The sequence below is a fragment of the Geotrypetes seraphini genome, chromosome 7, assembly GCF_902459505.1.
Source record: "Geotrypetes seraphini chromosome 7, aGeoSer1.1, whole genome shotgun sequence".
Classification (NCBI taxonomy): Eukaryota; Metazoa; Chordata; class Amphibia; order Gymnophiona; family Dermophiidae; genus Geotrypetes; species Geotrypetes seraphini.
In genome coordinates this window covers 41,195,863-41,216,960 of record NC_047090.1, presented here as the reverse complement: position 1 = coordinate 41,216,960, position 21,098 = coordinate 41,195,863, and the positions used below count along the sequence as shown (strand labels likewise).

General features: G+C 45.1%; 1 protein-coding gene across 3 annotated transcripts in view; it reads left to right on the top strand.

Moving 5' to 3' along the window:
- The window catches only part of NAV3 (neuron navigator 3), a 673,864-nt gene that overhangs the window by 103,880 nt on the left and 548,886 nt on the right, over positions 1-21,098 (top strand). The window contains exon 1 of one of the 3 annotated variants that reach the window (XM_033951508.1): positions 16,942-17,071. The exons of the other annotated variants lie outside the window; for them this stretch is intronic. The gene's annotated coding sequence lies outside the window, so the exon portion shown is untranslated. Of the gene's footprint in view, positions 1-16,941; positions 17,072-21,098 lie in introns of those variants that run through there. 3 annotated transcript variants of the gene reach the window in all.

Below are 21,098 nucleotides of genomic sequence, written 5' to 3'. Positions count from 1 at the left end.
CCCGTGCCTAGCGACCCGACTACAACCGGCGGGGTTCAACAGTCTGCGATGTCGGCGAAAACCCCGAGGAATAACCGGGACAAGCAGAAAGCGGGGGACAGTAAAATGGCGGCGCCGGCTAGCCCGGAGGCGACGGGGAGCCCGGCGTGGGTGTCGGAGGTGGCTGCTGAGGTGACTGCCGCGATGGAGCTGGTGTTAGAAAAGCGGCTGCTCCCCCTTGATGCCAAGCTGGAGCGTGTGCAGGAGAAACTGGACACGATGGGGCAGGAGGTGTCATCTTTTCACCAGAGAGTGGAGGCTCTGGATGACCGCGTGCTCGGAGCGGAGGGCCTGCTGAGTAACCAAGCTAAAACTCTTGCAGCTTTGGAGGATCGTTTGGAAGACCTGGAGAACCGGTCGCGACGCTGCAATCTGAGGTTTGTTGGCCTGCCTGAGGAGTTGCCAGAGTCTGATCTCCGTTCCGTGATGGAATCCTGGATTACTTCCTCCCTCACTCTGCCACCAGGCTTGGGGCCCCTGTGCATTGAAAGAGCTCACAGGTTGGGTCTTAAGCGGTCCATGATGGCGAGACCGCGGGTGGTGATTATTAAACTGTTGAACTATGTACATAAGCAGGCTATTCTTCAGGCTATGCGTGGGGGCCAGAATTTGACTTATAACAACAAGAGAATTTTATGTTTTCAGGATTACTCTGCTAAAGTTTCGCAGCAGCGTAGAGCCTTTGCCCCAGTGTGTACGGAGCTGATACAACGCAATATTCGCTTCGCCTTGCTGTACCCGGCGAAACTTCGGGTCCACAGCAATGGGACTACCACTTACTTTACCACTGTGGCGGAGGCGCAGTCTTTCCTGGCCCAGGAGCCTACGGCGGGTCCCTCTACCAGTGCGATTTCATCATCCGAGGGGCCGCCTGAGTGAGGAGCTAACCTGTTATCCTGTGGATCTGCGCACCTGCTTGCTTGTTGACCGCAGAGTACCGCTAGCCCAGTTGCCATTGTTGTGTTTTTCATTTTATTTTTATTTTTTATTTTTCTCTTCTTGCTATTGACCTTGGTTGCTTGGAGGTGCTCTGAGCTCTTGTACATACATATGCATGCCTGGAGCCATTTGTGTTTTCTACTGGAGTGGAGAGCGCCGTGCCTGGACTAGTCCAGCGGATCGGAGTTCAGCAGTCTGTGGGTCGATGTCTGCCGGCCGCAGGCCTGTGACCGATGTTTTTCAGCTTCTCGAGAGGGGCTCTGGGCATTGGGAGCTTCGGAGCTTCGGAGACCTGGAGTTTCTCGTCCATATTTGTACTTTACTTGATTGCTGCCTTCTTGAAGACTCTTTGGACGATTTGCTGTTTGGGTTCTATTGGGGCTCCTTTGGTGTGTTTTGGGGGGGTCTGGATATAGGTTACACTGGGTGCGGGTGCTGCGCAGTGGGGTGGGGGGGGTTGGCCTGGGTTCACCTAGGATGTATGTGGAGAGAGTTGGGGGTTCCGGTTGGGTTGGGATTAGTTCCTGCTTGTTATCGTTGGATGTCTTGCAGAGCTGGGGCTAGTTGGTCTTTTGGCCCTTGCCTTGGGGGGTTGTTTTGGGCTTTGTTGGTAATACCTGCTGGGTTTGGGTGTTGGGCAGTTGCGGCTTCTATGGTGATAGGGGTTGGGGAGGGAGTGGGCGTCAAATGTGATCTACTTTTTCTTCGGGGAAAGTCCTTCTTGGGGGGTTTCTGGGATGGGTTTGGAGTTGGGATTGGGGAACAGTCCGGGGGTGGGAGGAGTGGGGGTGGGGTGGGGTGGGGGGGGTTTGATTTTTGTTTCGTGGGGTGGTTTTAGTGTGGTGCTTTTTATTTTGTTTGTTTTTGCGGTGCCTGATTCCGGGAGGCCCTGGGGTCTTGTCTTGTTTTCTGCTGGATGCTGTAGGCTGGGGCAGCATCTTGGCAGCCTACTCCTCTTCATCACTTTTACACTGTATCTGTTCCATTTTTATGTCAGTTAAATGGTGAAAATTCTTACTTGGAATGTTGGAGGCATTAACTCGCCTGTTAAGCGGGCAAAAATTTTACAAAATTTGCAGAGACAGCGAGCGGATATTGCTATGTTGCAGGAGACACACCTTACTGACTTAGAACATGCTAAATTGAGACGGGGTTGGGTGGAGCGCTGTATTACGGCGGCCGCCGTTGGGAAGAAACGGGGAGTTGCTATTCTTTTTCGGAAAGCGGTGGCTACTCAGATTACCCCGGTGGCTATAGATGCTGATGGTCGTTATGCTTTTTGTACGGCGGTGCTTGGGGGGGTTCAAATGCTGGTGGGGTGTGTCTATGCTCCCAACGCTTATGATAAATCGTTTTACGCCCGTTTGAAGGCATTACTATTGTCGCGTGCTTCGCTTCCGATGATTGTGGGGGGGGACTTCAATGTTGCCTGGGATGCTTCCTTGGATAGATCTCGTTCAGCTGGGGGTGGAGAGGGTACTGAGGCTAGGGGTCTTCCTCAGATGTGTCATCTTCTAGATCTCTTGGACGTTTGGAGACTCTTGCATCCGGGGGAGCGAGACTATACCCATCTCTCTCGCGCCCATGCTTCGCAATCTCGTATCGATTATCTGCTGGTTTCTCGATCGCTCTTTGCTAGGGTTCGAAAGGTGGAGATAGGGCCTTATGCGATTTCAGATCACGCATGGGTTTGGATGGATTGGGATTCGGGTGGGGGGCCTCGCCCACCTGGGTATTGGGCTTATCCGCTGTGGATACAGGAGGACCCTAACTTTTTGCCCTATCTTCTAGGGGCGTGGAAGGATTATCAATACCATAATAAGCAGCATGAGGAGAACCCGGTATTGTATTGGGAGGCGGCGAAGGCGGTCCTGCGGGGAGTGATTATTAGTTATGTTAGCCGGGTGCGGAAGACCAGAGATAGAGAGTTGTTACGTCTGTCGGACCTGATGATGAGAGCTAGGCGTACCTTTGCTTTGCGTCCTACGTCGGAAAACAGACAGAGTCTGCTTTCCTTGCAGGCGGCGGTTAATGCACTTTTGCATCAACGGGCAACTAAGTCTTTGGCTTACTATAAATACCGCTTATACGTCCACGGCAATAAGGGAGGGAAACTTTTAGCGCGTTTAATCTCGCAAAGGGAGAGCCGTAAGAAGATATTGCACCTCCATACGGTAGAGTCTGGGCGGGTCACTAGTGATGCGGACATCTGTGAAGTCTTGCGCCGTTTTTATGCAACTCTTTATGCTCCACCTCCGGATTTGGGACTTTCTGGGGATCTCTATTTGGAGGGGCTTGATCTCCCGTGTCTTTTGGAGGAGCAGACGGGTCAGTTGAACGCGCCTATTGAGGTGGAAGAGGTGGAATTGGCTATAGCACAGAGTCCTACCTTGAAAGCCCCTGGAGTTGATGGGTATAGAGCTGAATTCTATAAACTTTTGCAATCTGAAATTGGGGCGCCACTGGCTCACATGTTTAATGTGGTGATCAATGCTGAGGCGATGCCTGAACACCTTAATGTAGCGCAGATTATTGTTCTTCCGAAGCCCGGAAGGGACCCTACTCTGCCAGAATCCTATAGACCTATTTCGCTACTTAACTTTGATGTTAAGCTGCTGGCAAGGATATTGGCTAACCGATTGGCACGGGTGTTGCCGCTTCTTCTTCATGAGTCTCAGGTGGGTTTTGTTAAGGGCCGATCGGTGGCTAAGAACCTGCGCAGAATTTTGATTTCTTTGGAGTATGCTTCGAGAGTTGCGGCGCCTTCTCTTCTTATTAGTTTTGATGCTGAGAAGGCGTTTGATCGCGTCCGTTGGGATTTTTTGTTTGCTACTTTGGCTAAATATGGGTTCGGGGGTCGTTTCGTTTCAGCGTTACGGGCATTATATGCTTCTCCACAGGCTTCTATGTGGGTAAATGGGTGTCGTTCATCGTTGTTTGAGATTCATACGGGAACTCGCCAGGGATGTCCGCTATCCCCTTTGTTGTTCGTGTTGACGCTTGACCCCCTCCTTCGGGATATCTATTCGAATCCGACTATTAGGGGGACTCAGTTGGGGGATCAGAGCTTTAAGGTGGCTGCTTTTGCGGACGATCTCTTGGCTTTTCTGACGGACCCTTCTTCTTCTTTGCAGGCTCTTTTGGAGACCATGAGAGAGTATGGGGATTATGCAGGCTTCCGTTTGAATTTGCTTAAATCTGAGGCCTTGCCGTCCTCACAGGCGCTGCAGGTTCGGTGGGGCGCCTCTTTTCCTTTACGCTGGGCCCAAGGCTCCTTTCGATATTTGGGGGTCAACATTTCGGTTTCCACGTCTCAGCTTTATTCGCTTAATATTCCCAAGCTTTTGGCTGATACTAAGGTCCAGCTGGAGGCCTGGGAAGGCCTCCCTCTGACCCTGTTGGGCCGCATCTCTTTGGTTCGCATGGTGATTTTTCCGCGCTGGCTGTATGTGATGCAGACGTTGCCGCTTCGTTTGTTGAAAAAGGATGTCAACGGTTTATATCGTTTGCTGTCCCGTTTTTGTTGGAATTCGCGCAAACCGAAGGTTCGTTTATCCTACTTGGTGGGAGGTTGGCGACAGGGAGGACTGGGGCTTCCGGATTTTGGCCTTTATAATGAGGCCTGTTTGCTGCGCCATTTGAAAGACTGGCTTCTGGATGAACATCAGTATACTCCGTTGGATTTTGAACGGGCCTTCTATGCTCCTCATACCTTGAACAGTCTCTTACACTTGCCCGCTACGGATCTTCCCCCGGAGTTCCGTGCGTGTGTTTCGTTGAAGTCTATGCGTGCTGTGTGGGAGAGCCTGGTCGGCAGACTGGGAGGGGACCCGAGGGTGTCGAATCAACTTCCCCTTCGGGGGAATTTGGCCTTTGCGCCCGGCCGGGATAGCCGGGCTTTTCACGACTGGGCGGCCCGAGGCTTTCATCTTTTGGAACATCTGTTGACGGAGGAGGGCGGTCTGCAGCCTTTGGACGCTTTGAGGGATCGATTGGGTGGGGGTTGGGGAGACATTTTTGCCTATTGGCAGGTTAAGCATTATATTCTTTCCCTTCCGCAGGATCGCCTTGCTTTCCCGATGGGGGTGCGGCTTCGGTTATTTTTTGATGGGGTGGCAGTGGCTTTTACTTCGGTGTCGGCATTATATAGGGCCTTGTTGGAGCTTATGGATACTAAGGAGGTGTCGCAGCTTAGGCGAAGCTGGGGTCGTGAACTTGGCCTCGATCTTGGTGCTTGGGATGTTTTGCGAGCGGTGCGTGGGGTCCCTTCTCTGATTACGGGGGCGGAGTATCGTGAGTGTTATGTTAGAGTGATTTATAGGGCCTATCTTACTCAAGTCCAATTGCATAAAATGGGAGGTATTGACTCCCCTTTGTGCTTGAAATGTGGCAGGGCCCCTAATACTTTCGCTCACTCTTTTTGGGATTGTTGGACTATACAGGTTTTTTGGAGGGCTATTGCTCGATATTTCCGTGGGTTATTTGTGAGTGCCATTGTGGGTACTGTAGAGCAGCTGGTTCTTGATCTTCCTGGGGCCTTTCGCGGTCTTCCTAGAGGGGGTAGCCTTTGGTGTCGTAAGGTGTGTCTCCTTGCTCGCAAATGCATTTTGAAATCTTGGACTGTCTCGGAGCCTCCCTCTTTTTGGTCCTGGAGAGCGCTGGTGCATAATTTGGCCATGTGGGAGGCCCGCGAGGCTGTTGGCCACCCTCGTCGCCGACGCCATTTTTTGCTTGTCTGGGGAGTTTATTTGGACTCCTTAACTCCTAGAGGGCGTAGTCTCCTGTTGAATCCTCTGGTTTAGCTGGGCTGAGGCTCTGGGCGTCTCCTGGGTTCGGGCACCGCTCCCTCTTTCTTTCTTTTTTTTTTTTTTTTTTTTTTTTTGGTTTTTTGTTTTCCTTTTCCTCTTTCTATTAGTTTTTTCTTTAGGGTTGTTAAGGGAGGGATGGGTGATTCCTTGGGTCAGCTGGGGGCCACCAGAACACGGGCCTTCAGTGTTTGAAAGTTACGTCTTTTGGCTTCTGTTTGTTGGGGGTGGGGGGAGGGGCTGTTTTGGGGGAGGGAGGGTGGGGGTGGGGGGTTGTTGGCTTTGTACGACTTAATACTGCACGGATTTGGGCATTTTTGGAAGCTTAGCCCTTTTCAGTGTGGTTGTTGTTATTTGTTGCTTTCTTATTCACTTAATAAAAATAGATTTGAACATAAAATCAATAGGAGGAAATATTTTTTTTTCACTCTAGAGCAGGGGTAGGGAATTCCGGTCCTCGAGAGCCATATTCCAGTTGGGTTTTCAGGATTTCTCCAAAGAATATGCATGAGATCTATTTGCATGCACTGTTTTCAATGCATATACATTGGGGAAATCCTGAAAACCCGACTGGAATACGGCTCTTGAGGACCGGAGTTCCCTTCCCCTGCTCTAGAGAATAGTTAAGTTCTGGTACGCATTGCCAGAGGTTGTGGTAAGAGTGGATAGCGTAGTTGGTTTTGATTTTTGGTTTAAGAAAGGTTTGGAGTTGATTAGTACAGGTGGGTGGGTTAGGGGGTGGAAGGGTGGGAAATGTGTTTCATATAGATAGTGCTGCCCAATTCAGGAAAAAAAATTAGATTTGATTCAGCCTATTGAATCGATTTTTCGATTCAATTTTCCTGTCCAAGTGGATGTTTTTTTTTTGTTTTTTTTTCAAATATCCTGGTGGGTTTATTTTATAGCCTCTTTACCCCTTTTATAGCCTCTTCACCCACTTTGCCCTCTCCTACCCACACTGGCGCTGTGGTGTAAACAAAAAAAGACTTTTCCTTTCTCTCTTAAATCCTAGCTCACGTTTGTGGTCTTAACACCACAAAATAGAAAATAAAATTATTTTTTCTACCTTTTGTTGTCTGATCATGATTCAGATCTTATTGGTCCCCTGCTCCGGTTGTCTTCTGTTAACTTGCTTGCCAGGGTCTCCTTCTTTCTTCTTGCTAACCATCCATCTTCTATCTCTGTCCTCTGTCCTCCCCTTTTGTTTCCCTTCCATCTCCTGGAGGTCTGGTACCTTTCCTTTTTTTCGTCTCCATCCACAGATTCACCTTTTCTGAATTACCCTTTCAGCCTTCATCTCTCTCTCCTCCATCACCCCAGGGTCCACCATGTCTCCCTTTCTCTTCCCAACTACCCTCCTATCAAAATCTAGAATTTACATCAGAAGCAAGTCTCCGGTGGCAAAGAGAAAGCCCGAACGGGTCTCTGGTGCAGATTGGGGCAGCAAGGCTCTCTCCTCTCCTCCCTGACCAGGCAAAAGCAGCGGTAGCAAGGGGGGCTAACAAATTGGTAAGTCTGATTTTCTTCAATAACAAACCAATTCGAATCGATTCACCCAATGTGAATCGGAGAATCGATTCGAATCGCGAATTGGGCATCACTAGATTGCACACTGTATTGTTCAAATTGGTTCAGTATGTATTGCAAAAACTTTGATAAAACACATTGAAATAAGAAAGGTTTGGACAATTTCCTGGAAGAAAAGTCCATAGTCTGTTAAAACATGGGGGAAGTCTCTGCTTGCCCTGGATCGGTAGCATGGAATGTTGCTACTCTGGGGATTCTGGAATCTTGCTTCTCTTTGGGGATTCTGCATGGAATGTTGCTACTATTTGGGGTTCTTGAATCTTGCTAATCTTTGAGATGCTGGAATGTTGCTACTACTTGGATTTTGGCCAGGTACTAGTGACCTGGATTGGCCACCATGGGAATGGGCTATTGGGCTTGATGGACCATTGGTCTGACCCAGTAAGGCTATTCTTATGTTCTAAATCCACGTTAACTCTGTGTCAACCCAAATGCTGCCAGTGGCATAGTAAGGGAGTGGGGTGGGCGTCAGCTTCGGCTTTCCCTCTGATGTCACTTCCAGGTCCCGTACCTAGTCAGTGACATCAGAGGGGAGAGCCAGTTCTAATGCGGGCAGCAAGTTTGGTGATGCTGCTCGTTCCGGAAAAATTAAAGAGGAATGGGGAAGGGGTGCGTACAGCAAGGGGGGCGGGGAAGGAGTAGGGCGCCTCTCACCTTCCCTATGCCACTGGTGGTAGCCGCCTGAAGAGGAGGGAATTTTCAGCTGGCAGGGCTTGGGAATCCATGCCAGTTCAGGTATTTAATATTTTGGGTTTGCTAGGGGGTGGAGAGCAGAGAGCCAAGCCAGGCTGGATTCTGTGCCCACCCACTGTGGGTTCATGCCCACCCAAAATTGGCCATATGCCCTTGGATAGGAAACACTAAAAATTACACTGGGCTCTAGGTAGATGCAGTAATCCTTCATCTGAAAGCTGGTTACCTTCAATTAGAGGTAGCAATTTCATTATAGTTAAGGTAAGCAGCCAATTGTAAACACATCTCACTTGGGCAGAGATGTATTATATAACTGCGTTGACTTAAAAACCTGTTAGGGCCTTAGCGCCTTTGGCAACAGCATAGTCATAAAAAGCACTGCAGCAAAAAGCAATTTGCCTACAAATAGGAAAAAAGGTTATTGATAAAAATACATGTTAGAGAAAAGAAAATGAGATTAGAGATAAATGCTCTGCCTCCGAGGCTTCCCAGCGCTTAAAAGGAATCAAATATTCTTCTGCTAAAGAAAATATCAAGTGTGCCTACACTCCTCTTGTTTCAATGTGGGAACTAGAATAGAAATGTAGGCCAGGAGGAAGGTACATTGATGGATGGGTCTAAAAATGTGACTGAGAACGCAACATCAGCGTCTGGGAAAACTTAAAATAGAAGAGTTAAATCCTGGATTTTATTTATGTTTTTTTTTTTTATTATTATTTTTTGCACATGAGGCGTACATACTTCAGGAGCAAGATAGAAATATTAAAAGCTTTTATACCTCAGCTACAAACTTCACATCCATGCCATGCATCCCGAGGTGGGTTTGTTGAACTGAAATGTTGGTTGGAGCTGCTGGAGAGGAAAACGGTGACAGAACGAGAGGGCACTCTCTAAAGTTAAAAGGGGATAGATTCCGTACAAAACATAAGGAAGTTCTTCTTCACCCAGAGAGTGGTAGAAATCAGGAACGCTCTTCCGGAGGCTGTTATAGAGGAAAGCACCCTCCAGGGATTCAAGAAAGGGTTAGATAAGTTCCTGCTGAACCGAATGTATGCAGGTAAGGCTAGACTCAAATAGGACACTGGTCTTTGACCTAAGGGCCACCGCGTGAGCAGACTGCTGGGCACGATGGACCACTGGTCTGACCCAGCAGCGGCAATTCTTATGTTCTTATAAACACAGAGGATACTTGGCAGACTTGCATGGTGTGTGCCCTGTATATAGCCATTTAGTTGAGGATGGGCTGGGGAGGGCTTCGAAGGCTGGGATCAGTGGCGTAGTACGGTGGGGTGGAGGGGTCTACCCCGAGCACCATCTTGGTGGGGGTGCCGGCACCTGTCTTCCTCCCCACCCCACCCCCGCTACTGTGTGCGCATGCCTCTTCCCTTCCTCCGTACCTCTTTAGTGTTCCCGGCGCGAGCAGCAACCCCCAACCTGCTGCTCGTGCCAGCGCTGGCTGTTTCTCCGACATCACTTCCTGGACCGGTGTTGTAAGAGGAAGAGCCGATGCTGGCGCGAGCAGCAGGTTGGGATTGCACCAGGAACGTTAGAGGTATGGGGGAAGGAAAGGGGTGTGCGGCAGGAAGGGGCAGGGAAGGAGTGGATGGGGGTGGTGGGGTGCCACCGTGGCCCCCGGGCGCCTCTCACCCTCACTCCGCCACTGGCTGGGATGGTTTAGATGGGCTGGAGTGAGCTTTGACAGAGACTCCAGTAGACGGAACCTAAGCACAGTACTGGCCAGAGCTCTGCGTTTCTGGCCCAGAAATATCTTTTTTTTTTTTTTTTTTTAATTTTTTTATTGATTTTCAAATTTTGACAGTGCAATACAAATATATTAAACATGAGCATTATACATAACGCACTTAAAATACACAAAATTAATCCATTACCAATCCTTTTCTCCCTCCCTTCCTCACATAATATTACACTGCATATGCATATATTATTGCAGTATTATAGATAAATACCTTTAGCAATCCCAAATACCTTCCCCTCCCCCACCCCCGGATGTGTAAGGAATCTGTAAAAAGGGAGAGATACCTGACATTCATTGCAATTCAACATATGCAGTCAATAGGCTCCACACCTTATTGAATGTCATACTAGACCCCAAACACAACGCATTCATTCTCTCATATTTATACATGGAACAAATATTTGCCCACCAAAATGTGTAATTCAGTCTGTCGTAACTTTTCCAGTTCCTTGTAATCATCTGGATGGCTATTCCAGTCATAATCGAGAAGAGCCGGCTTTTATATCTATCTAAAGAAAGCTTAATATGCAATATTGTACCACAAATTATGGCTTCGTAAATTAACGAGATTGATGACTCAAGAATAATATTTATTTGTCCTCAAATTGACTTCCAGAAATTAAGTATCAATAGACAGTAATACAACAGATGATCCAAAGTCCCTATATCAATATGACAATGCCAGCATCTATTAGACTTAGAACTATCTACCATATTCAAATGAACTGGGGTCCACAAAATCCTATGTAATAAGAATAACCAAGTTTGTCTCATAGATGCTGACACTGTAAATTGTAATCTCCAAGTCCAAATTCGTGGCCATCGAAATGCAGAAATATACTGCTTAATCTCAAAGCTCCAAATATCTCTCAGACTATTCTTTGGTTTTTTTTGTTCAAAGTTTTCCAGCTTTTGTTTTTTTTTTTTTTAAAAAGACAGTTTTAAAATTAAATCATGAATTTATAGTGTGTGTCCAGTTGGGCAGATTGGATGGACCATTTAGGTCTTTATCTACCGTCATTTACTATGTTACTGTATGACTATCAGGAGTTATATACTGGACAGACCTGGACTCTTTAGAGATGAGCACCCCTCGCCTCTTTCTACTCCTCCCTTCGCACGTGCCCACCCTACCCTGTAGTTCACCACCACGAGCAATAACTTCAACATGCTCCTCACGCGACTGCATCATCTGTTTTGCTGACGTCCTTTCCGGGTGCCGCGCATAGGAAGTGACATCAGAAGGAGAGCTGACGGGGTTGCGAGGAGCACGTTGATGATCATGTTGCTTGCGGCGGTGAACAGCTAGAGGTAAAAGGGAAAGTGGGGGTAGCGGGGGACGGAGACCAGGGCCTCTGACCCTCGCTATGCCACTGGAAATGAGATAAGTTATGTTGCACAATCCATGTAAAGACTTTTTATGGGGCAAATGTTCTACTATAATACTGTATGTTTTGGTAAGAGTTTTGTAAATGGTTTGAAACACGAGTATTAAGGAAAGAGAGTCATATGATTAGAGGCTGGGACTCAAGATCAGGACCTGAAATATGTGTATGTTATAGGAGGTCCTATTATTCAATTCTGATTAATGAGTCATAAGAACATAAGAATTGCCGCTGCTGGGTCAGACCAGTGGTCCATCATGCCCATCAGTCCACTCACGCGGCAGCTCTCTGGTCAAAGATCAGCGCCCTATCCGTTCCGGTTCAGAAGGAACTTGTCTAATTTTGTCTTGAATCCCTGGAGGGTGTTTTCCCTATGACAGACTCCGGAAGAGCGTTCCAGTTTTCCACCACTCTCTGGGTGAAGAAGAACTTCCTTACGTTTGTATGGAATCTATCCCCTTTTAACTTTAGAGAGTGCCCTCTTGTTCTCCCTACCTTGGAGAGGGTGAGCAACCTGTCCTTATCTACTAACTCTATCCCCTTCAGTACCTTGAATGTTTCGATCATGTCCCCTCTCAATCTTCTCTGTTTAAGGGAGAAGAGGCCCAGTTTCTCTAATCTTTCGTTGTACGGCAGCGTCTCCAACCCCTTAACCATCTTAGTTGCTCTTCTCTGGACCCTTTCGAGTAGTACCTTGTCCTTCTTCATATACGGCAACCAGTGCTGTACACAGTACTCCAGGTGAGGGCGTACCATGGCCCAGTACAGCGGCATGATAACCTTCTTTATCATTTCTAGCATTCTGTTTGCCCTTTTCACTGCCGTCGCACATTGCGTGGATGGCTTCATCGACTTGTCGATCAGAACTCCCAAATCCTTTTCCTGGGAGGTTTCTCCAAGTACCGCCCCAGACATCCTGTATTCGTGCATGATATTTTTGCTACCGACATGCATCACTGTACACTTGTCCATATTGAACCTCATCTGCCATGTCGATGCCCATTCCTTGAGTCTGATATCTGTCATCCCGTGATTTATTTGTCTAATGTTAAATAAGGAGTTTGTGGATTTATTTGACTTGTCAACGTTTTGGAATTTTTGAGAGAATATCGATTTTATGAATTTCTGTCCTTTTTGCTCCTTATTTTTTTTTTTTTTTGTTGTTGTTGTTGCTGCTGTAGAAGAGGCGTACCTTTCGTGTTCTAGGGCTGTGCTTAAGTCAGGAGAACTGAAATTTAAATGTAGATTACATTTTTAAATCTCTACACATACTTTCTATTTTTTTTTTTTTTTTCAGTTCCAAAAATTTTATTGAGTTTAGTAGATGGAAGTACAATAAATGTTAACAAGGCAAGAAACATGCATGCCATACCAACAGAAAGATTCACAAAATATTATCTATATAATATAATACTTTCAAACAAGCTTCTACCTGCAGGTAAAAAAAATGCCACCGGTACAGTGATTGTGCATCCTGTATCCCCAGATCGATTTTGCAAAAGAGAGGGTGCGAAGGTCATTGGTAAAAAGTAAACCTGGTCTTTGTCTCGGTGCAAACAGCTTGTAAATTACCCTATTAATGCTAACAAAGGTCTAATATGACCTCTAAAACAAGATTCATTGACCTAAAAGTACGAGTCCTAATACATACATTAATCAGTGTCCAGATAAAACTGTCATCCCTCCCCCTCAAATTATTAAACATCTCTTCGAGATGATTGTGCTTTCACAGAATGTCTGCTTCAAAAGTGTGTACTCATGCTGTTAAAGATAATTTCTGTTGGTTTTTTTTTTAAAATATAACTTTGGGCATACTTTATTAGGACAAGCTACTGTCTCATGGAAGATAATTTAATATAGAGACTTATTAAAAAATTATTTCCCAGTAATTAAGTGTGACAAATTGCAAGACAGTATTCCCTTTCCATGATCGATGGGATGATGCTTGTTTGATTTTATTTTTTTTTTTTGTAAATAAAACCGTGAGTATGTAGGACAATGTTCTGAAATGCGAAGGAGTTAACTTAGTGCAAATAAGTGCATTAAACCAGTAGTTCATAAACCTGTCCTGGGGAACCAGTCAGCAAGTCGGATTTTCAAGATATCCCTAATGAATATGCATGAAGCAGATTTGCATATAATAGAAATGTCAGGCATGCAAATATTTATTTATTTATGTGGTATAAAAATACTTAAGTGGTTTACATTCAGGTACTCGAGCATTTTTCCCTTTCTGTCCTGGTGGGCTCACAATCTGTCTAATGTAACTGGAGCAATGGGGATTATGGGCTAGATTTACTAACTCACCATTGTTGGGTGATCTGTGGATGAGTCTTGTCGGGCGACCGATTCACTACTAGTCCTCATGCAAATTAATGTGATCGGATGCATGCCCCACAGCAACCCCATGGATGGCTGTAGATACGAGAATGCCTGAAAAATATAAATATATATATAATTTTTTTTTTTTGTTACCATGCTTGGAAAACTATTTTAAAGCGAACAAAAATAATTAAAAAGAAGACAAAGGACATATATATATGCAAATTTGAATTGTCAAGACATGACACAAGAGGAAAAAAGGGGGGGGTTACAGTTTATAAAATAAAAAATTGAAAAGGGGAAGACATAGGTGAACCATTTATCTAAATCTCAAAAGCATCCTTAAAGAGAGAAGTTTTTAAGGTTAGATTTGAAAAGATTAGAGTTAGTTTCCAGTCTTAACACTAAGGGGAGAGCATTCTATAGAATGGGAGCAACTACAGAATAGATGGTTTTGCAAGTTGTGTCATAAAATAACTGATGAACAGATGGAACTGTAAGAAGATGTTGCTGAGATGATCGTAGAGTACACGAGCTTTTAAACGGATCAGAAATCCTTCAACAAATGAAGGAGAGCGATTGACCTGAACATTGAATGCAAGAAAGAGAATGTAGAACGAGAGGGAATTAAAAATATACAAGAATCTTAAAGAAACTCAAGTGCTTCAATTGTAACTCAGATGAAAGACTGCACGAGAAATTTCCTGAATAATTCTCAGCATTAGAGTCTTCATGAAGTATGATCCTGAACGAGCAGATCTATTACATTGAGAAGGTAAGCATTCTGTCTCTGAGTCCCCTGAGAAAGGAAATTACCACTTGTTTCACTATTGAAGAGAGACGGGACTTCGTTAGGGTTTTTTTTTTTTTTTCATTTTTTAGAGAAGCTAGCCTTTACTCGTCGGTGCAGATTTTGAGCCTTGATGTAGGTCTTTGATTTCCTGTGGGTGCCGGAAGTATAATTGTACGTTATCTTGAACATTACTCACTAAAGAAGGAAATTGAGGAAATTGAAATGTATTTGCCCCTATAGATTATGAAAATTACTGGTAAGTACAGAAGCAGAAACTCTATTAGCATGTTAAAGCTCTGCTCACTGGAAAGCAAAAAAATAAAAATAAAAATAGACAAGCCTATTCAGACATTGTTTTTTGCTTATGAAAGTAGTAATAAGCAAAATTTATAGTTTATTCATTTATGGTTCACCTTTAACAAAGTGGATTACAAAAGTACACACATAATATAAGTAAACATTCATATAAATACGTCAAGTACGCATAATATACACGTGTCGCATTGCTGATCACATTGCTGAGTGTTACTGAACTTAATGCAAGCACACGAAGTTCAAGTGCGCACAATATACGTACATCTCACACTGAACGCAGCTGAACATAATAAAAGCATCATGCCCAATTCATCCACAGTTCAAGCGCGCTGTATAAGAGCAGATATCAGCCACGATTCTATTCAAAAGTAAAGTGCAAGTTATTTGTTTTACTGTAAAGGTATATATTTTTACTAGTGTTTAAGCCTGTTACATTAACGGGTGCTAAAATAGATGTGTAAACCTTTAGCACAACGGAGCGCTGAGCAGCCTCGGGGCTTTTGCTAGGCCATCCCGCCTCGCATTATTGAAGTGGGCCAGCCTAGCAAATGCCTCACGGCTGCTTTATGAAACAGCGGCTGTTGCCGCTGCTGGTCCAGGGGTGAGAAGAAGAGGCGTCCCGGCAACGTAGTCAGAAGGCAGGAAGTCAGCCGGCGTCGGAGATCAGGGCAGGAAATCAGCTGAGGCAGAGGCACGGAGGCACAGAATTTGAAGTGCACATGCATGCTAAGGTTTTTATTATAGTGCATTTTATACAGTACAGTATTTTGTATTAAAGTTTTTGGGTTGTGGAACGAATTGGTGAGTTTCCATTATTTCCTATGGGGAAATTCGCTTTCATATACGAGTGTTTTGGATTATAAGCTTCCGGAATGAATTATGCTCGCAAACCAAGGTTTTACTGTATTTCGGTGCCTGCTGATGTACACACAGCTATGTTAACAACAATTTATACTGTATTCTATAGTCTACTTTTAGCCAGTACAATTTAATATAGTATTCCGACCCATGATCATATTTTGCAATCCCAAACAAGGCTCGAATAACTGAATTTTGAGTTGCTTGTAATGCATTTATCGCAGTTGTATATACTCCCAACAGGACAAGGTTATGATAATCCAAACTAGACAAGACAATTGTCTGAAGAACATACTTAACGTTAACTCCAGACAGATAAGATCTGAGGTTGGTTCAATAATCTCAATTTAAAATAAATCTTCTTTACCATTGCGTATATATCTTCCTTAAAGGACAGCCGTGAGTCCAAAGTTTCACCTAAATATCGAATTTAAGAGGAAAATGGCATAGTTGTACACAGTACTTTAACAGAATCTGGAATGTTTAGTATTGCGTTCCTCAACAAATGGTGTGTTCAAAATAAGAACTTCTTATTACAGTAACTTTGGGATCCATTTACTAAACCGGGTTAAGATTGTGCAGTTAATGCATGTTGAGTTGGCCGCAAAAATATCTGCAATAACTCTTAGGGCCATTCCAGCATTTGGAAGGGCAGCCATGATGAAAATGGGGTGTGGTTTACTATTCTGCATTATCTGCTGTAATAGCAGTTAACGTGCATTGGCAAAATCCATATTAACCATGAGACAGGAGGAAGTGACATCATAGAGAGTGCCGAAGCCGACGCGGCCAGCAAGTTTGTTGCTGTTCGCACCCAAGTTATACTCAGGAAAGGGCGTGGGGGTGCATGCGGCAGAGAGAACAGGAGAGGGGAGCCGGTCACCCTCTCTACGCCGCTGGGTAAGAGGCAGCTTGTGAGTGTAGTTGTCAGCAAGCAATGTTCTAGGTGTGTTTGGGGAGGTAGTTTCAGGGATATTGGAGCAGATACAGGGAGAAGTGGCATACAGTGTTTGGGAGTGCAGGGCAGGTAGAGATTTGGTGGGTGAGAGAGGCAGTTTGAAAGGAGGAATTCCCTAACTATAGTTCACTCTATGTGAATTTCTATGTGGCAGAAGCTGGAATGCATTAATCCAATTGGAGGGGGGGGGGGGAGGGCTTAGTTCTCAGGATTCCCTGGTTTTATCTGGCCCATTTACTTATTTAATTCATTTTCTAGCCTGGTCTCCCCAACGAGCTCAGAACAGGTTACAGGTTAACATACATAATATATAGTTAACGGGTTAGAATTTGCCATAGCTAAGGTACAAGTTTCAAATTCTTATGTCCCTTTTTCACTGGGTATCCCCACATCCCAAGTTATATCATATTCCATTTCATTTTTTGAAATTTTGTCTACAGGCATTTCTTTGACCCTTTTTGCTAATTCTTTCCGCCTTCCATTGGATTTGAAAGAATAAATTGGCAACTTGCCCCCTCGACAGTAGCACTGGGAGACTACCATTAGGGGGCCTAAGACTGGAATTCTTGCACACAAGTGGGTGACACCATCAGGTGGAGCCTGAACAAGCACCTGTTACAGGTGAGGAACTTTAGGATTCTGGGGGGGGGGGGGAGGGGGTTGCAGGAGAATAAAGTATATCCTAATTACTCTCATAACATATTTGATATGTATTTTTAAGCCTGTTCTTGTTCTTTCATTGTACTTTAACCCAAATGATTACTAGAAACTCCAAATAAATTTTAGTGTGTACATTTAATAACTGATGTAGTAGTTGGAGTTGAATTGGATGTTGGCACGCAGCCTGCAATTTATTTAGTTTATAGCAATTAACATGTCAAACAGTTCCAAAGAAATTTATGCTTGCAAATTAACACAGTATTAAATGCTTTCGACAAATCTGCTTGCTAGGCTGGATTTTGTGAAGATTGAATAACATAGGCACAAATCGTGTTCTTTCACCCGCCTCCTCTGCTTGTGTTCTTCCACGGCTTCTCCCGTTCCTCCCTCTGTTGTCTAGAATAATGACTCGTGCACTTTAGTGGAAAGAAGTAGGTAGCAATTTTAATTGACAGATTCCAATCAACCAGCCTTCATTGACAAACTTCTGATCCGATACGCTTCTTCCAGGACACTCCAATCCAGCAATCAAAACCTACTTTACCATTGATACATGAACTTTTCTACGATACCGCTTGCAAATCCATTTTCTCGGTCACTGCCCCATCTCTGTGGAATGCCCTCCCATTGGATCTCCGACTAGAAAACTCTCTAGAAAAATTTAAATCTGAACTCGAGGACTTTTTATTTTTAAAGATGCCTACAATCTCTAATCTCGGGAAGGGGTAAAACGCGGACCTCGCGGATCTAAACCTGCACGTCCTTAAAAATCTCAGGTCCGTGCCGCTTGTAGTTAGTTTCTGGTTCTGACAGACCTCGGTGACAATTTAGCGCTGACTGATCTGTCTCAGCATAGGGAGGGAAAAGTATTAGGATCCGTCAGCACTACAATATCATTGAGGTCTGTCAGAGCCGCGGACCTCAGATTTTTAAATTTACTGGGGCTGCAGGAAACCAGTTTAAAGGATTCGTTTTAGAGCCGCTCAAGCACTAGTCTCTGGCTCTGACAGACCTCGGTGACATTTTAGCGCTGACGGATCCTAATACTTTTCTTTCCCTATGCAGCGCTAAATTGTCACCAAGGTCTGTCAGAGCCAGAAACCAACTACAAGCGGCACGGACCTGAGATTTTTAAGGACATGCGGGTTTAGATCCGCGAGGTCCATCAGGTCCGTGAGGTCCGCGTTTTACCCCTTCCCCTCTAATCTCAGCTCTCTCCAATAATCCTCATATAATTCATTGAAGTACAATGTTCCCCCCGCGAATTTGTGGTTCGCGAATCGCGGACTCACTCATTTGCAGTCTGCTCTGACCGCCTCTTCCTGTAGTAAAGTTGGGCTACCCCTATCAGCAGCTGCATGTCAAAGCTGGTCCTCATTGGTGTAGCCCAACTTTACTACAGGAAGAGGCAGTCGGAGCAGACCACGAGTGATTTTGATCACCCGACGGCGCTCCAGCTGCCCTGTCCTGCCGCTCCAGCTGTCTTCTCCTGCCTCCCCTGCCTTTTGACAAGCAAAAAAACCACATTTGCAGTTTTTTAAAAATTTACGGTGGTTCCTGGAACCTGTGAATTTCGGGGGAGTACTGTATTTTGGAAAAAAACAAAATGCTTCTTTTGAAGTGAGCCCTATCCTAATATATCTCCCCCCTCCCATTTGCCTCCCTTAAAATTTTATTTTATCTTGATGTATTTACTAACTTATCTTTTCTATCCTCCCCCTCGTTTCAGGTCTGTCTGTTTATGCTACTGTTTCCTTTATTTTTCTTTTTATTTATTTTAACTTTAGATATGATATTTTTAAATTTTTAATTATTTTCTTTTACATTTCATTTCATTGTAAACCGTTTAGATACTTGACCGATAAACGGTATATCAAAAATAAAGAAAACTTGAAACTATTTAATAAAACACATACTTTGGAATTCAAGCAGTGGCGGAGCGAAGGAGGTTGGCACCCAGGGCGGTGGCACCTGGCATCACCATGCTGTGCTCTATCCCTACTCTTCCCTGTTGCTTGGACGCCCCCCCGCCTCCCACGTACCTCTTGAAATGATCACCAGCACAGCCAGCGTCGTCCACCTGCCGCTTGTGCTGGCGTTGACTCCCTTCTGACATCGCGTCCTGGTCCTGTGATCAGGATGTGACATCAGAAGAGAGGTGATGCCAGCACAAGCAGCTCGTGCTGCCAAACATTTAAAGGGGTACATTGGGGGGGGGGGGTAGAAAGGAGGAGTGGCACCGACACCACCTGGGAAGACGGTGCCCTGAGTGGTCTGTCCCTCCTGCTCCCCTTACTACGCTACTGCATTTTAACCAGGTTCAATCTTAGTTGAACAATATCAGTTGTCCTTATACTTGGAGGGAGAGGCCTAGTAGTTAGGGTTGCTTAAGCCCAGCGCTGTCTCTTGTGACACTGGGAAAGTCCCTCCTTTGCCCCAGATACATTAGTCAGATTGTGAGCCCACCGGGACAGATAGGGAGAAATACTTGCGCACCTGAATGTAAACCGCTTGGGCTATAAGCCGTGTCTAAATACAAACAAAAAGAAAATTAAAAATTGCCACCTTTGCAGCCTGCTGTGCTAATCTGGCTGACGTACCGCGATTCCTGAATTTGTAGTATGCCGCAGTAACTTGGCTACTTCAGCGTAGCTTGACCTCGCACGCTTCTTTTTTTAAAAAAAATTTAGAATGAGCAGACCACTCATTTGCACTTCCCAGCCTCTGTGTTTCCCGAGGAGGAGTATATTCTAGATCCGCTTAGCTGGGGTGTTGCTGTTTCCTCCTCTTGAAGCCCACGTTCTGAACCTTTTTCTGCTGCGAGCAAGGATAAGAAAACATCTGTTCTTGGTTATTCCTTACCAGTTGCAACTCCTAACCCCTAAAATACCTGGTACAGTCAGTGTGAACGGAGCCGAGTAAAATGTACCATCATACAGTGTTTCGGGGGAGCTCTTTCAGACCTCTGCAGGTCTGCCTGTTCTTCAGATATTAGCTCCTGGCAGAGAAGAAGTTTAACAATTATGTTAACGAGCTTTAACATTTCCATTTAGTTTCTTCCTACTGTTTGGTGTGTAGTGTATTTCTCCAGACCTCCCAGGAAAGAGACTTGGGAGTTATGATTGAGAAATCGATGAAGCCGTCCACGCAATGTGCGGTGGCGGCGAAAAGGGTGAACAGAATGCTAGGAATGATAAAGAAGGGGATCACGAACAGATTGCAGAAGGTTATCATGCCGCTGTACCGGGCCATGGTGCTCCCTCACCTGGAGTACTGCGTCCAGCACTGGTTGCCCCGCTCCTCCCCTACCGAACTAATTATCCCTTGCCTATCTCCCCTTCCCTTCCCCTCCCCCCATGCAACAGTTACTAAATCTTTTTTGTAATTATCACTGGTTTTTTACCATATAATTGCTAACTAACTCTCTACACCTACATTGTATAAATCGCCCTGAACTGTCTTCTTGATATGCTGTAACCTCAATGTTAACTTCGCTGTAACCTTGATGTAACTTCACTGTTAATGTACAGTCTCTTATCCTGTAAACCGCTCTGAACTGTTTTGTGGTATTGCGGTATACAAAAATAAAGTTATTATTATTATATTATTATTATTGAAAGGGTCCAGAAAAGAGCGACTAAGATGGTTAATGGGCTGAAGGAGTTGCTGTACAGTGAAAGATTAGAGAAACTGGGCCGTTTCTTCCTCGAACAGAGGAGATTGAGAGGGGACATAATCGAAACATTCAAGGTACTGAATAGACTTAGTAGATAAGGACAGGTTGTTCACCCTCTCCAAGGTAGGGAGAATGAGAGGGCACTCTTTAAAATTGAAAGGAGATAGATTACGTACGAACATAAGGAAGTTCTTCTTCACCCAGACAGTGGTAGAAAAGTGGAACGCTCTTCTAGAGTACGGTATGTCATATGGGAAAACACCCTCCAGGGATTCAAGACAAAGTTAGACAAGTTCCTGCTGAACCAGAACG